Source organism: Physcomitrium patens, chromosome 17 (genome assembly GCF_059467195.1).
Source record: "Physcomitrium patens ecotype Gransden chromosome 17, ASM5946719v1, whole genome shotgun sequence".
Classification (NCBI taxonomy): Eukaryota; Viridiplantae; Streptophyta; class Bryopsida; order Funariales; family Funariaceae; genus Physcomitrium; species Physcomitrium patens.
Window position 1 is genome coordinate 10,328,972 of NC_143426.1, and position 14,328 is coordinate 10,343,299.

Below are 14,328 nucleotides of genomic sequence, written 5' to 3' on the forward strand. Positions count from 1 at the left end.
GAATTCCAAGGGAAGAATGAGAGAAATCGAACGTGAAAATAATTACACAACTTTGACAAGTATATATGTATCCTTTACGGAAACTCCAAACTTCTTCATAACCGTCATTAGAAAAAATAGTTTGATTTGTATGCTCTGTGCCCTCTTCGAAGGTTAAACCCACTGATTAAGTGAGCTTTTGCATCCATGATTTTTATGAGTGTATCAAGTTGCTGAACTGAGGTGAGAGGGGGTGATTTTTGGGCACCATGGCAATTCTTCAATCACTAATGCAGTGGACCCCATGAACCTCAAAGACATTGAATATACAACAATAACATTAACTCCCAAGCCTCTGGGAATGAATGTGGGGTCCATATTGCTGTTGTAAGAATGAGGAGTTTAGAGCTGCAGTTGAAAGAGAAGCCATTCCTTCACAACTTTTTTTTTTTAACTTGTTAAACTTTTTTTAATAAAATAAAATTTACTTTCTATATGATTTTTTAAAAAGAAAAATTACTAAAAATATTAAATTTTTATTAGAACAAAATAATACTAAATAAATATATTATGTGGATGGCAAATTGTAGTGTTAAAAGCAAAAATTGTGATAGCATTACCAATACCCTAATTTTATTGTTTCATTTAATTATGTAATTCTCTTTAATTTTTTTAATATTTTCTTGCCATCAAGATCCATTTTACTTATGTAAGAAAATACTGTTAAATTTTAATAGTTTTTGTAGTCTTTACTTTTGCTATTGTTCATAAAATTTTATCATTTTTTTATTAATTATGTCCAAATCGATTTTCTCATTTTTGTGAAAATAGATGTTTAAACAAGTGAAGAAGTATGCTACACTAATTATATTATAAGGTTTATAATAGAATTGGTGGAGATTAATCTTCATGTAGAATGGATGCACACTGAATTGAAATCTACAGAATTGTTTTTATACTTCATTAAAATTTGACTAAGATTTTACAAGAATTACTATAGAATAGGTAAATAAACTTTGTGATAAGTTATTGGTTGGTTATTGATAACCTTTAGAATTAGACTGATGGTTAGGCAGTTTAATTGGTAATAGTAGGTTGTTAATGGAATAAATGGTTAAGAATTCAAAGGGTCATAACCTTTGGAATCTGCTGGTCGACGGATCATCTTTTTGGTAGGATAAAGAGGTTGAAGAAAGAGAGATCGGGGCCAGACTGTGAGAGTCATAAGCCAAGGGGCCAGACTATGAGAGTCGTAAGCCGAGAGCCAGACTATGAGAATTGTAAGCCGAGAGTCAAACTGTGGGAGTCGTAAGTTGAGAGCGAGACTGTGAGAGTCGTAAGCCGAGATATTGAATTTTGTGTGATGAATTGAGAAACTGAATACAATAGATAAGTTAGAGATCAGTAATTGAATATATATAAACTGCAAAGAGAGTAAGTGGGAGATGAATAGATAAGAATATGGAAGTATTGTTGAATTGATAGTCATAGAATGGATTATGTGTTGAATTAAGACGAAAGTAGTAAGTCTTGGTATTTTGTAGTTGATAACTGATTTCAGATAGCCAGAGTACAGTCAATTGTGACACTAACAGATCCAATTTATATAACCAGTCTTTCCTCGTGTTTGAATCTACCTCTATTAGTTCAATTGCTTTGGTATATTGAAGCTTGAACACAACGAGAACAACATTTTGGTGTCGCTACGAAGGAAATGATAACAATATGAAATGTTAGAAATTGATTGTATGGGAGATGAAATTATATGTTAAATGAGAATATGAGAAGAACCAGTTTTAGAGTTATAAATATGTGAGTTATAATTCAAGGTAATATTGATTTTGTAAAGAAGAATGAAAGATTATGAGTGATAATCATGAAGAAGAAGATTATCAAAGAATTAATTAACAAGTGAAAGAAAGATAGGAGCAATTACGCATAAGAAATATCCTACGGGAATGACAAAAAGAAATTGTAGGTCCAAATAAAATCAAAAAAAATAAAATTCAAATTCAAATAGCAAAGAGACCAATGATAACACCAATGGCCATGGGAGTGCCAGAAGTACCAATTGTAGTATAAATGGAAACAATAGGAGACCGAACTACAAGTGTGGCACCATTACCTACTTTTAGTGGTTGGCCGGGCTTTGATTCTGATCACCATATATCTCAATTCTTGACAGTAGGCGTGGCTAATAATGATAGAACTGAAGACATTTGATTGAGATGGTTGCTAGCAACTTTAAAAGATATAGCTTTTGAATAGTATATTTGGCAACCATTGGATAGATTTCTCAATTGGGAGGCCTTGAGAAATCCCTTCCTATCCCATTTTAGACCAATTGAATTTAAAGATTGGCTAAGAGAAAGTTTTATGAATGACAAGATGTTTGCGGGGGAATCAATAGAGTCCTATTATGGTCAGATGGCGATGTCGTAATACATGAAGTCTGGCTTGAAAATGCTCCGCGTACCTAGTTGTGGAAGGAATAATGGAAATTATAATAACAAAATTCTAATTCTAATAGAATACTAACAATACTCTAATTAGACTATAATAATGTTAAGCAAGCTTAATAAAATTCAAAAAAACCTCAAAGAAATTTCAAACAAACAATAGGAATTTTTAAAGAAACATTAGAAAGAACACAAATGTCATTCAAATACATCTCAATTCAATCTTAATTTAATTTTAGTTAAAATCCTATTGAACTTCATTCAAATTTTAAGCCAAACTAATTGAATTTTAAATCCTAATAAAATCCTAAACCCTAAATCAAATCCTAATCAAATTCTAAATCCTAAATCAAATCCTAACCAAACCCTAAATCAAATTCTAATCCAAATCCTAAATCCTAAATCAAATCCTAAATCAAATCCTAATCCAAATCCTAAACCCTAAACCAAACCCTAAACCAAATCCTAAATCCTAAACCAAATCTTAATCCAAATCCTAAATCCTAAACCAAATCCTAAACCAAATCTTAAGCCAAACTCTAATCCAAATCTTAAACCAAATCCTAATCAAATCCTAAATCCTAAACCAAACCCTAACCAAATCCTAAATCCTAAACCCTAAATCAAACCCTAATCCAAATCCTAAACCCCAAACCAAATCCTAACAAAATCCTAAACCAAATCTTAACCAAATCCTAAACCAAATCCTAATAATTCCTACAATAGATTTAAACCTCAATAATTAATGAATAAACCGTTGATCTTAACTCAAATTTTGCACAGTTCTATAAAAATAAGTTAAAAACAAGCACAAAAAAAGTTGATAAGGATCGAAATTACCAAATTGACGATATCTTCAAAAATGTGCTTGGGTATTGGCCGGCCTCCTTCTCCAATCTTGATGCCAATCTTCCAGAACCAATACCTCTCCTTTGCACCGTTCGATTGATCTCAAAATTCTCATACACATAGAAAAACAAGTCTAATATCCTTTCACACAAGTTTCACTCCAATCCAATCAATAGATTGTAAGAAATCTTAAAAATCCTCACTAGACCTCCTTTGCATCGTTCGATTGATCTCAAAATTCTCATACACATAGAAAAACAAGTCTAATATCCTTTCACACAAGTTTCACTCCAATCCAATCAATAGATTGTAAGAAATCTTAAAAATCCTCACTAGACCTAAAATTCTACTTTCTGAGACCTTGACCCACTTAAACCTTAATATCCTTCAATTCAACCGTTAGATCAAGCTCAAATTTACAACACATATTTAACACAACTATAAACATAAACCCACAAAATTTCACCCGTAGATCTCTAATAAAACTCTTGAAATCATCCAAAAAGTAAACCCTATTTTATTTCATAAAACCCAAGTCATCCAAAACAAATCTTGACTTTGCAAAGCTATTACAAAGTCAATACAGATCCAAATCACCCAAAACCAACACCTATAGAAACCCTATTCAATCTTCTATCAAACCCCTTTCTCCGATCTGTCAAAGAGTCTTTGAATCACCGTCAGAGCGTGGTTTTGTGCCTTGGGATCTGATTTCGACCCAGGTTCATAACCGGTCCTCTTCGGGTATCAACTTTCGTCTTCTTGAGGTAATTTTTACTAATTTGCACTCCTAGCTCCTCCCTACATATGCCTATATCCTTTATTTTTTTAATCTACCTTATAAAGTAAATAGAAGCATAATTTGCAAATAGGCAACATTAGCACCTTTAATTTTTCTACTCTTTGACTAATATCTATTTTTCCAAGATACTTTGATATAATATTTTTGAAGTGAGATCCTCAAAATATGATATTTTCTTCACCCTTTCACTTATTATCTATGTTACATCATGACAGTAGATATACTTCATAAATGGTCAAATAATCAAATGCCAAATGCATTTATATTGTCGATATTAATTAACGGTTTGCATCCACTAGAATTGAAAATGTTTGTAAAAGAGGCTCGACCAGCTACGATAGATGAATCATTAGCACGAGCAAAGATGTGAGAAGAATGTCATTATGACTAATTATTAACAATGGAGGCCACGATGATTCCAAGTTCAGGAAGCCAACAAATACAACCAGGAAATGTGTCGATGGGTAATTATCCACAAATGGTTGACTCCAACATGAAGAATGTTATGTTGCAAAAAACAATTAATGCTACACCACTCCAAGCAATAGCTCTAATAACAATGACACCTTATTTTATATCACTACCCTATCAACAACTGGAATTGTTCACAAATGCGATTGTTAAAGATCCAAATGAAGCCTTGTTATTAAATCTAACAAAGAAGATGGAAGAATTGGCCATGAATTTGGCTAAAGATAAGGAGAAACGACATAAGCCTTCTAATACGAGATCTAATGTATGGTGTAATAATTGTAAGGAACAAGGTCATTTTGATATGGAATATCCATCACCTAAACAAACGGGTGTTTAATGTACATTTTGCGGAAGAAATCACCCAACCCAAAATTGCTTGCATTTACAAAAGCAAGAATAATTCAGTAATTAGACTATGATCCCACCAACTTAGTGGAAAGTCAATCAAGTTCAAATGGAAAATACGTATGGATGAAATGGAAATCGATCTAATCCACAAAATCGAATATTCAATAACTTTCAAAGTTCTAATTTTAATCAGGGGTGTGCATCAAACCCCCAGAACTATAGAAAGGAGCAGCAGAGGTATCAGCAATATGCTCCACTGGCATCATTGAACCAAATACCCTCTGTACCAACCAGGATCATTTTCTAATCCTACATGGAACAAGCCTAGTACGTATATATCGATGCAGACACCCAATATGCGAGATGGAGGTGCACGAAGACCACTTCATTGTTTTCATTGCAGATAGATTGGTCATTATGCCAGTGAATGTCCCAATCGTAGAGCCAGTGACGATTATGCGCCTTGGACACAAGATTATGTGAGTGCCTTGGACACAAGATTCAGTACTTCGTACATGTCAGACTTATCGACTCATTTTAAACTAGCATGGGGATTGAAACCAAACATCGCCACTGCACCTTTATGTCAAACTATCAATTTGGCAACCACAGCAAAGCCTCAGATAATTAAAGTATATGAAGGTATTAAAGAATAAGAGTTAACCTGCTGGACATAATTTTTCTTGCATCATAAATTAGCTTTTGCTTAGACTTATGTTGATCTAAAAGGTATCTCCACTGAAGTTTGTGAGCATCATATCATTTTAGAGCAAAACGCTAAATAGATACGGTAGAGGTAATATCGCCTTAATCCTAAATATTCTCTCATAGTAAAGGAGGAATTGGACAAGCTTCTTGCAGTTGGTTTTATTTACTCGGTACCGAATAGTGAGTGGATTTCTCTAATCGTGATGGTGCTAAAAAGAACGGAAAAATCTGAATTTGTTAGGATTTTTGAAAACTTAATACAGCCACTAAAAAAGATTACTTCTCATTATTTTTCACGGACAGTATGGGTAACATGTTGTCATTATTGCCAGGTAGTAAAAGAATAGGAGTAGGGCACTAGTTAAAGTCATTATGTGGTGTTGTTTTGGGTTGGCTGGAGTGCCATTTTCTTGTATTTCTTGTATTTTTGAGAATAGTAGTTCCAGTTAAGAGTTAACAGTGAGGAGCTAGTCACAAGTGTCGATTGAAGATGTTCTAGAATGGATGAGTCAGCAGCAACAACAATTGAAACTTCGAGATGTCTAAATCTTGAAATTGGAAGCTCAAGACCATGAATTGGGAGAGTATAATGAAGATCTCTCAAACCAGTTGAGGAAGGAGTCGATGGACGAACTGGAGGAAGAAGAAGAAGATTTGCAATTGAAACCAGATTTGGTGGAACGCACATTTGACAATGCAGTAAATGATCAATTGTGTGGAGTAGAGGAAATAGTATCTTAGTAGAGTTTTGTTAAGTAGTTTTTAGATAGGTAACAATTGTATGTTTGTGAGGGTGCTGCACAATTAAGAGTGGGGCTATGTAGAATAGGTAAATAAACTTTGTGATAAGTTATTGGTTGGTTATTGATAACCTTGAGAATTAGACTAATGGTTAGGCAATTTAGTTGGTAATAGTTAGTTGTTAGTGGAATAAATGATTAAGAATTCAAATGGTCATAATCTTTGGAATCTGCTGACGGATGGATCATCTTTTTTGTAGGATAAAGAGGTTGAGGAAAGAGAGATCGGGGCTAGACTGTGAGAGTCGTAAGCCAAGGAGCCAGACTGTGAGAGTCGTAAGCCAAGGAATCAGATTATGAAAATCGTAAGCCAAAGAGCCAGATTATGAGAGTCGTAAGCCGAGAGCCAGACTATGAGAGTTGTAAGCCGAGAGCTAGACTGTGAGAGTCGTAAGCCAAGATATTGAATTCTGTGTGATGAATTGAGAAACTGAATACAATAGGTAAGCTAGAGATCAGTAATTGAATATATATAAACTACAAAGAGAGTAAGTGGGAGATGAACGGATAAGAATATGGAAGTATTGTTGAATTGATAGTCGTAGAATGGATTCTATGTTGAATTAAGATGAAAGTAATAAGCCTTGGTATTTTGTAATTGATAATTGATTTCAGATAGCCAGAGTATAGTCAATTGTAACACTAACAGACTCAATTCATATAACCAATCTTTCCTCGTGTTTGAATCCACTTCTATTAGTTCAATTGGTATATTGAAGCTTGAACACAAGAAGAACAACGATTACAAAGATAAGATTGGATTTGGCAAAATTGATGGTAATTTTATTTTTTTATTTTTTCTAAAAAGAGGTTTATGGACCACATTAAATGTTATTTTTGTTGTCTCAATATATTTAAAATTAATATATTGTGAAGTTTTGACTTTTAAGTCATAGTACACGAATCTTATAAAAATCTGTTTCAACATCTTTTGAGTTCAATGACAAGAATGTTCATTCATGTACATTGATCATTAATTAGGGTTGATCCATTCTTTGTATAAAATGAGAATCATTTGCAATAAACAGTAAACCTTTCACATTGTACAACTGTAATGATGTAACCTTTGGCAAATCATGATACATTGTCAAATATTTAGACTAAAAATCGTTTTTAAGATGACTTCAAAATATTCTAAACTAGTTAAAATACCAGCATATTTACAATCATTGTAACATGTGATAATATATAATATCCAACACAAGGGAGACATTGTTTTATTTAAGAAATTTCTTTGCTATTGTTAAAAAATGCGATTTTCAAAAGTGATTTTGTTTTATGATTTGATCATTTAAGGTTTATGAGAAATGACTTGAATTTTTTTTTTAAAGAGTTAAACAGATTTTGAAGGTTCTTTTGTAAAAATTGCATTATTTTTCACTTTTGTACTACAAATCTCAAATTTGGATACATATGTGTAATAATATATTTTGATGTTGTAAATATTTTTATTAATAAATTTAAGTTCTCAGCAAAAAAGTTTTGGAAATCAATTTATTAAAATAATAATAATAATAATAATAATAATAATAATAAAATTAAGATGTCATAAATTTTAAGAATTTTGGGATTAAATTAGGCAAGATAAAAAAAAATATAGAAAGTTCTTACATAAACATGAATACAAATTATTAATAAAATAAAGAACCAAATGAAGAAATACATGAGAATTAAATTATGTGATATTCTTTTTTAAAGGAAATTATTAATTTTAAAGAATTTAAAGTATTGGCATAAGTATTCTAAAAATCTTAAATATTAATAAATTAAAGTTTGCAGCACAATGGAAGGATGTGGTATTATTTCGCTAGTAGGATTTGACAAAGTGAATGTAAAAAATGAAATGTCTTTATCCACGTGGTCTTTTAAATAGATAAAAAATCAAATAAAAAATAACTATGTCAAACTATTTAAGGGCATGGTCTTTGGAGCACTTAGAGTATGTACTAAAAATCATTCTTAAAACACAAAATCTTCACATTTTATGTTTATTTATGTATATATCAGTAAATTGATTTGTAAAATAAAAAAGGAGAATAATTTTTTTATTCTATTTTTTCTAAATATAAAAAATAATAAAGATATTATTAAAAAAATATTATAGTCAAAATTATGTTTTTAAATCTTTTCAACTTTTCTAAAACCTAAAACAATAGATTTTGACTTGTTTTTGTTTTTGTTTTTGTTTTTTTTTTGTTTCTGATTTTTTTTTATCTCAATGTTAGAAAATTTTATTTTAATTTTTTCAATAAATTCACAAAGGTCTAAAATAAATTAAATTATTTACTAATTAATTTATTGAAGTTACAAGAAAATTCAAAAAGTCATCTAAGAAAGAACTATGGCTATTTTTTTTTTTTTTTTTTTTGTTTAATCATTGAAGTATTTTAGCAAAAAAAAAATTGTGTATTAATCCAATATCAATTCTAATTATACTCTCCAATAAACTTTTATATTTTCTAGTAATATTATATAAAAAAATAAAACATATAATTGGTCATGAAAAAAGATGTATTTTGTTAAGTTTGGCCTAGTATACTTTATTATTTCTTGTATAATCTCTTTAATGCCATTACATAAGCTATTTACAATAGAAATTATTTTTAACTAAGAGCATAAGGAAGACATGGCTTTTTAGAAGTCAATGTGATCTTAGAAATAAATGTAATATAATAATTTTATTATATCAATACCTTAATTACAATGATTTAATTGGTAAAATATTTGATAATTAGCTAAGTCCTATAAAAAAGATCAATTACTAGGACAAAATTATAGAAAAGCATCACAAATAAATCAACTTGTAGTATAAGCTGATGTAATCGATATTTACTTATTTCCAACATGTTTTTATCAACAACATGAATCTTAAAGAAAGAAATTCTAAATACACTCTTGTGTCACTGAAAAGAATTATTAAATCACTCAAAGATGATATAATATTGAACTAGAAAAGCTATTGCTAAAAACAAAAAGACTAAACAATCTTGAAACAAGACTAAGAACTTAAAAGACATTGATAAGAATGAAGAAGGCTTCACTTTTGCCTCCATATATACTCTTAAATAGGAACTACATGGCAATGTCTTATAGGACCTCCAAAACGTGTTGATTTTATAAGACACATATCTTGTTTTTTATATGTACACCACATAGTTAACTTGTTCCGCAAGCTATCAACATGTAGTTAACTTGTTGACTAAGTTTCTAACCTATCAATCACCTACAAATATATGTAAAGTTAAAACAATATCTACAAAGCTTCTAGGAAGCTTTTCTAAAAGGTATTATGAAATTAATATACTTTTATCTAATCATATAGGTATTTACTAAACTATACATGTCTATTTGTGACATTACCTCATCTTTTAGAGATGAGTTCCATGAAGAGCAGTCATCATATGTTGATGAAATCCAATATGCAAAAAATCATATTTGCTATATATTTTGATCTTTGTTTTCTTTGAAGATGATTGATAGGTCTTCTAAGCCATCAACAGTATCATATTTCAGGATAAGAAGACTACCCTATTATTTGATTGTTATTAAGATCTTTGTAACTTCTTTCAAATAAAATATTTTGAACATTGTTAAATTTTGTTCCTATCTCTAATAAAATCACCAAACATTAGAAATATCTTTTAAGATCGTGGTACCATATACATTGTATCTTGCCATCTATTCTAAAAAAGACATGTCATTCTTAAAGTTCTTCATTTTGATTATATCATCTTGAAGGTTGTGATAATTGTAATATCTAATTTGGTAAGTCAACAAATAAAAGCTCTTGAGTTGAATATGTTAATAGTTTGTTCTCCATCTTTTTAGCATTACAAATATACAAAATCTATAAATAAAAATAGAAGGTAAAATGTTACCTTCTCTAGATCTTATTTTATTTACAATAAAGATTTGCTATTCTTCATCATGATTTTGATGGATGTCGTCAATAAAAAGCCTCAACTCTCTTTGCTATATTTACAAGATTCTTTGCTAGCTTCTATGTACATTCACTAATATCATGTCTGCATCAATAAATAAATTATTTTAACTTATTTTGGCATCGCTTTAAATCTAAAACTTCTCCTACTTCAAATTCTTGATTATTATCCACTTCTATAGGAAGAAGTGGCATTTGTCTTTTTTTCAAGATATTCACTATCTTATATGCCTCAAAAAGAGACATGTAAAATATGGGATGGATTTTCATAGACTCCAATAGATGTAATCAATAAGCAATATGATTGACTTATTCACAAATAGAAAAAAATCCAAGCCTATGAAAGTCCAACTTGTCACAACAACAAGTAGTCTTGATATTGCAACAAGATAACCATATCTTGTTATTCACATTGAATTATAGTTGTTCTTTGTAATAGACATCTGCAATAATTTTTTGTTGTTCTTGAACTTCCTTTAACTGCGCCTTCATTGTTGCATGTAGTTTTGACAAATAATTTGCCAAATCTTTTGCTATAGGATTATCAACTTTTGAAAAGTAAAAAATAAAAAGTCATAGATGATAACCATAATTGGCAAAAAAAAGTATTCATTGAGTGGAAGAATGTATCAAATTATTGTATGTAAACTCTGCCAATGGTAAAAAATGTTGTCTAATCATCTTGATGATAATTGATGGTACATTTCAAATATTGCTCTAAAACTTCATTCACATGTTCCATTTGTCCATCAATTTGAGGATAAAAAGTTGAAGAGAGCTTTATATCTACCTTTAAAATTTTAAAAAGGATTCTCTAAAATCTTCATATAAATTGAGTTCTTTTATTTGATATAATATCTTTAGGCAATCTATGATAGTGATAGATATTGTTAAAAAAAAAGTTTAGTTGTTTTTTTTTTACCTATGATAGATTTTGTACATGATACAAAATATATCATCTTGCTAAAATAATCTACTTCCACAAATATAAATTTATTCAAATCTGAGACTAGAAGATCCATGATAAAATCCATAGAAATAGTAGACCATAGTTGTTCTAGAATAGATAATGGCTAAAGAAGTCCACAAGATCAATAGCGAGGAGTTTTGGATCTTGAACAAATATCACATGATTATACAAAGTCTTTAACAACCTTCTACATTTGAGGCCACAAAAAATCTTTCAATATTAATTCCAAAGTCTTATTGTATTCAAAATGTTTAGCTGCTAAAACGTCATGACAATTTTCAAGAGCATATAATTATGCTTCGCCTTTTGGAATATATAATTATCTCTCAAAATAGAGTAGATTGTTATTGAACTCGAATATGGAAGTATCATGAGATTTAAAAGAATTATTCTTGATATTATAGATAATAGAATCAAAAGATATACTTGATTGAATTTGCTTGACAAAGATTGAATAAAAAATTAATGTTGATTTTATTGCTTGAAGATGAAAATGCTTCAACTCCAAAAAAATTATTCTTTATTGATCAAAAGATGTATCTCTTTTTTTGGTGCAAGATAAGAACATCTTGAAAAGGCATCTAATAAATTTTGTTATTTTTTAAGTTAATATATGATCTTAATATCAAATCTTGATAAAAACATATTTCAATAAACTTTGTGACAATTCAAAAGATGTGCCAATATGAAATACTCAAGGTTCTTCTGATTTATATACATGGTGACTAGACTCAAGGTGCCTTCTAAATAATGATACTATTCTTAAAATGAATCCATAATTGCGAGGTGTTCTTTGTCATGGATCTTTTAATTAATCTCAGCTACTAATTTTTTTAAAAAATAGAAAGCTACTAGATGGAGCTTGTCATTTGATCCCATTTCTGTCAATATTGCATCCAAGGCAAAGTTTGATGCATCTGTTTTATGAAAATGCCTTGGAGAAGTCAACACAATATAAGATTAGTGTAGAAATAAATTCTTTTTTTAAAGCATCAAACAATACTTTGGCTTCTTTATTCCACTTAAATTTGTCTTTAAAAGTCAAACATATCAATGGACCTACAATTTGAGAAAATTTCTTGATGAAGATCTGATAGTAATTGGCAAAGCCAAAAAAATATTGTATATTTCTTATTGTTCTTAGAATCTTCAAATCCATGATATTCTAGACCTTGTTTGGATCTATCATTAATCCTTCATTGGAAATAATATATTCTAAGAAGTTAACTTAAGTAGTGTAGAATACATATTTTTAAAATTTGGCATATAATCTTACATCTTTAAGTTTTTGTAACACATGATAAAAATGAATTTCATGCTCTTCTATTTTTTAGAGTAGATTAAGATGTCGTCCAAATAACAGACAACAAAATTATCAAGAAATTCACAAAAGACATTATTCATTAGATATTGAAAAACACTTGGTGTATTCATGGCTCTAAAAGGTATGACATTATATTCAAAATGTCTATACTTGATTTGAAATGAAGTTTTCTATTCATCTCCTTCTTTAATACATACCAAATTACATGCTCTTCATAGATCTATTTTTATATAGATCTTTATTTGATTGAATTGATAAAAAACTCTTGAAATCAAAGGCAGAAGATACATATTCTTGATGGTGATTTTGTTGAATCTTTGATAGTCTATTCACATTTACAAAGATCTGTCTTTTTTTTACAAATAAGATAGGAGCCTTGGTTGGAAATTTAGAATAGTATATAAAATTCTTAGTCAAATTCTATCAATATATTCTTTGAGTGCAGCCAATTTTTTTTGTGATAGGCTATAGATTGGTCCAAATGGTACTTAATTTCTTTCTTGAAGATCAATGAAATAATCATAAGGATGATGCTTTGGAAAAATATTTCCATTATTCTTTTCAAAAATGTCTTAGAAATCTTAATACTAGCTACAAATACTACTTGATATCTTTCCACCATCAAAAATAGATGTGGCATATATAGCAAAAGATGTCCCTTCTTTTGTAATATTTATGAAAGCTTAGGTGTATTAGACTTATATATTTCTATTTGGATAACAAGATTTTAGATTAAATTGTTAAAAAAATTAAGGTTATAAAAAATCTAATCTATTCCAAGTTTACACTTTTTTAACCAAAATAATCCTAAAATAATTGGATTGAATAAAGAACTTATTACATTAAATATTACTATATTATTATGATCTTTAATAGCTACATCTAAAGAAATAGTTTCATATCTAATATTTCTAAAAAATAGCAAATGACCATCTATGACTTCTATATATATGGATTTAATTTTCTTGACCAACAATATTTCTTATTTTTTAACAAAATCTTTATTTATAAAACAAAATGAGGTTCCTAAAACTAACAAAGCTAAGACGTTGTGATTTTTTTGTCCTAAATAAATATTTATTGTAATACAAGGATAGAGGTGTGAGGAAAAAATAAGACCTTCACTAGGAGTTACATAAGATTCCAACTCCACAATCCTTATTATAGCTCAAAAAATTTATTTTCCAACACATTGTCTTCTTTGGCAACCATGCTTTTCATTTTGTTATTGTATTATTTCTTTGGACACTATTGAGTAATATGTTTAGTTTCTTTAGAATATAACCATAAGCCTTCTTGAAGTTGTTGATTCTTTTCTTGCTCTATGTGGAATTTAAAACATACCATATCAATTTGCATTGATTCTAGCCTTAATGAATAAGTTTTTGAAAACTTTGGAGTTATAATTATTATTTGACTTATTCTTCTTCAGCTAAGTCTTTGTTTTAAATGTTGTCATATTATAACACAACTATATGGTGAAAGATGATAATATGGATCTTATTATAGAATAGCCAAGTAAAAAAAAAAGTAAAAAAATATGGATAAAAGATAGGAAGGTAATAAAAGTTTTAGTAGTAATGCTGCCCTTTTAGAAAAAATAGCTTCTACTTACTTTGTAGGGCCAAAAATAAGACAAAATAAGATAGATTGGAAAAATAAATGATATAGACAT